Raw genomic sequence first — 4,675 nt, 5'->3', positions numbered from 1 at the left:
AGAGAGCGAGTGTGAGAGTGTATTTAATATACAAAAGCGTGTTTCAACTACGAATTTGAATCCGTATAAACTACGGACTCAAGACTTGAAGATAGAGAGAATATTTAATAGGGATTCGGAATAAGAAAAGGAATTGGGACTAGGGTTAGGGTTGGTTATTGGGGAAAAAATAAAAAAACAGTGGGTGAGGGTTTTGAAAAGTGGCGCCAATGTAGGGTTAAATAATAAATTAGTAGGGAAATTAAGGAGTATATAAATAAAGATAGATTTATACAACTCTTGAAAAGATTTACATAAAAACTGACTGACAGAAGAATAAAATAATAAATACAAAAAGTCAAACTTATCATATTCATTTTTTTATTTATTTTTTTTATCTTGTGAATAAATATTTATAAAATTTGTTTATATATTTAGCATTATTGATAAATAAAACAGTAAGGCTACCCCAACGGAGTTTGCATACCAACTCTTCAATTCCGACTGACGTGATACATTTTGCTTGGTTATTGATAAAATAAATAAATCTACCATTTCTTAAAATGAGTTTCTCATTTAAAATCATAGTGTAATGTGTATTCATTATTAGCTTAGGCTTTTGAGCATTGCAATCAACTAGAAAACAAAAAAGTTCTAGGGTTTAGTGGACTGGATTTCAAGTTCAATTTTTAAAGCTCTATAACTTATCCATGGCCCATACCATTTTGCTGTTTCTTACACCGTTAATATTGTGAATGAATCATGAACCTTTTGTAGTCATCACTAAATAAATAACATTTGCAAGAAAATATAGCTTAATTTTGCACCCAAGAGATATACCACTATTATGGTGTATGTATAGTCAAATTTATTTATTTTTCTCTTTCTATTAACAATTAATTTAAAACTTACATTATACGAGTTATTGAGCTAGCTGCCTAGCTCTCAAGATTCTTTCTACCGACAGCTTCGCCAAGAGCAATGCTCATCCTTTTTCTTCAATTTCAGTGGGGATAAAGGGGCATGAATATCTTAGTCCCGATGAGGCTGTCATCATCTATTGGATATTTACATCAACAGAGTGAATAATTTATTCAGTTATATATACATAAAACACTACACATACCACACTCTCTTACAACATATCCTTATAACATGATTTGCCATTTGATATGACAATTGTCATCTCATCTGCCACGTTACCTAGTTGTTAAGTCATTCTCCAAACATTTAAAAAAAAAAATTCCCACCCTAAATTTCAAATTTCATTTTCCTACACTCAAATTCCAAGTCAATTTCATTTTTTCCCGAAAATACAAACCCCCAAAATTTCCCCCAAATTTCCTTTCAATTTTTAGAACCCTAGCCACCACATTCCCCAATCTCAGGCGAATAGCGGTCACCTTACCTTGAGCGAGAGAGGTTTTGTATGTGTAGTATTTACCTTAATGCTTCCTCTTTGTGAAGCTAATAAGAAAAACACAAAGCACACGGTTTGAAACGTCAGATGCGGGAAAAGCTACTCACAGATGCAAGGGATTGCAAAGCAATTGACAAACTCTAACACATGCGAGCCAGTTGTTAAGGTTGTTGTTGATGGCGAAGCTAGAAACGGTGACGTCTTTTGCTTCAGCTAATGCACTTATCCAAACGGTGCCGCATTGTTCAACCATCCAAGATCTAAGCCATTCAGTCTATAAATAGTTGTAGTTAAACAGGCAACAACCACAACCTCAACTCATTTGCGACTGCATCAATAACACAAAAACAAAGTGTTAAACTTGCATTATATAGCTAAACAAGAGAAATGGTTTAAGAAAAAAAATTCCATCCACATTTAGAGAGCGTGAAAAATAAGTTTCAAACTTCGATAAGGAAAAGGACAATCTTAACAACTGGCTCGCCTGTGTTAGAATTTGCTTATCGCTTTGCAATCCCTTGCATCTGTGAGCAGCTTTTCTCACATCTAACATTTCAAACCGTGTGCTTTGTGTTTTTCTTATTAGCTTCACAAAGAGGATGCATTAAGGTAAATACTACACATATGAAACCTCTCTCGCTCAAGGTAAGGTGATCGCCATTCGCCTAAGATTGGGGAATGTGGTGGCTAGGGTTCTAAAAACTAAAAGGAAATTTGGGGAAAATTTTGGGGGTCTGTATTTTCAAGAAAAAATGAAATTGATTTAGGATTCGAGCATAGGAAAATGAAATTTGAAATTTAGGGTGGGAAATTTTTTTTATTTTTATTTTTGAGGAATGAGTGGCATCTATGTGACGTGGAAGATGAGGTGGCAATTGCCACATTGGTGCCATGTCATGTTATAAGGGAGTGTTGTATGTGTAGTGTTATTGAATACCCAGTTCTATCTTAGTATTCATCTACAAGAATTATTTATTACAAAGGTCAAAGAATGAGCAAAATAATTTTCCCACCCAAATAATGGCTTAATGATATTTTTTCACCCATATACTTTTAAAATACTACTTTATTACCCAAATTTATATTCCGTTTCTATTTCCGGCATCATTGCAAACCCAAACCATCACCATCCTGTTACTACCCTTCAAAACCTACTACTGTTGACCTCGCCAATCGCCGTCAATCGAGGGATTAGAGTTTGCACAACTATTCTACCCAAGTCAAATTTCGATCAATCTCAACCACCAAAATCCAACCTTCCACCACCAAAAGACTCATTGGTTTCCCCTCTTCAAAAGCTCTAACAGTCTGGGCCGACTTTGCTCTCTATTCGTGATCGAAATATAAATTTGGGTAATAAAACGGTATTTTAAAAGTTTGTAGGTGGGAAAGTGTCATTAAACCATTATTTGGGTGAAAAAAGTCATTAACTCTACAAAGGACCTGTAACCTAAGTAGTAATTTATACCCAAAAAAGAGCAATGTACTAGCAAATTATTAATGTGCATTGTTATACATTATATTAATAATTAGAATGGAAAATTTTTAACAGTAATATTAAGTTCACAACCCAATTGCACAACCCTTGACGTGTCAGTTCACGATTAGATAGGCGAGACCCATTTGTAAACTGATTAATTGCGAGTTGTCATGTTAAGAGTTGTGAGATAGAGTTATAGACCTAGCATTAAACAATTTTAAAATACAATCAAGATTGGCATATTACACTTAGCACCAGGCCGTCTCAAGAACATTTGTGGCCCTAGGCAAGAGTTGCTTTAGGGGCCTTCTAATAATACAAGTATATATTAAAAAATTATTTCAAATTTATTTTTCTTACCTTTTGAGATGCAAAATCACTAATTAAATTTTTATATTCAAGTTTAGAAACCAAATTTTTTTCAATTGATAATATAGCTAAATTACCTAAACTTTCTTGTGACATAGTTGAACGCATATTTTTAGATTGTAAATATTTACTAACCACATTAACAGCAAATAACATTTCATACCAAATATTCATGCCTAATAGAAATTCAAAATTTTCANAGTCTATAATTTTCCAAACTGCAGTCTGAAAATTGCAGACTGAAGTTTGCAAACTGCAGTCTGTAAAATTGCAAACTACAGTTTGCAAAATGCAGATTGTAGTTTGCAAAAATGCCGATTGCAAAATTGCAGACTACAGTTTTTAAACTACAGTATGCAATTTTACAAACTACAGATTGCATATTGCAGTTTGCACACCATCAAGAATCTTTCTTCACTCAATTAAATAACAAAGAACACATTATTATGTTATAGTGCAAAACCTTTAAAGTTTTACAAAGACAGTAGAGTGACCTCTTTAGATATATTTCATGTCATGCTACACAGTTTAAATAAAAATTAAAAACTTATGAAGATAGATCAAACTCTATACATAAACTGTGTGTTCATACAATTAAAACATTGAATACATATATACCTCAACATGAGAAAATTTAGATACTAAGATAATGCATACCTCACTAGCAGCTACACTAACCACATGAAAAGTATAACCTTGCCCATAATTTAAAAGAATATGTTTAAATCTTCAACTTCACAATCACTAGTTCTAAAAAATGGCACCATGCAAGTTTAAAAGAACATGTTTAAATATTCAACTTCACAATCACTAGTGCAAAAATGCCAACTGCAATTTTACAGACTGCAAACTGCAGTATGTAATTTTGCATACTACAGTTTGTAAAATTACAGTTATATCAATTCTTTTTGGTTCTATTAGAGATAGACAATATTAACAAGTATAAGCATTATGAAACTAAAGAAGATATACCTCCCAAGGTGACATTCCATAAAAGAAGCTCCGAAGCTCCTCATCCTCCACATATCTAATGGCACGAGCATGAGCTGATAGTTTCACGACTTCATCTTGCAAACATATAAGTTTGATTAGTAATTTGAAAACTTGTAGCAAAGAAAACCCTTCCTTTGAAATCTGAACCCTAAAAAAATGTTGAGAAGGCTCAATTTCAGATATTTTAGTATTCTTTCAACCAAAGATGCAATAAGTCTCTCGAATAAGTAAATAACATAACATTTAAAAAGGCCAAAAGAAGTATACAAGAGGAGAACAATAGAAGAAAAAACTAAAAATAGAAAATGCTTCTTAACTCTAAAGCAAAGCAAACATCATATATGCTTAGTTAACCAATAAAAAAATTACTTAATCATCATCATTGCTACGACCCCACCCTTTATCATCAATATTCTTATACTCAAAATCTTTAA

Source organism: Pistacia vera, unplaced genomic scaffold, assembly GCF_008641045.1.
Source record: "Pistacia vera cultivar Batoury unplaced genomic scaffold, PisVer_v2 Contig473, whole genome shotgun sequence".
Classification (NCBI taxonomy): domain Eukaryota; kingdom Viridiplantae; phylum Streptophyta; class Magnoliopsida; order Sapindales; family Anacardiaceae; genus Pistacia; species Pistacia vera.
The sequence above is the reverse complement of the archived record's forward strand: the minus strand, read 5'-3'. Positions refer to the sequence as shown.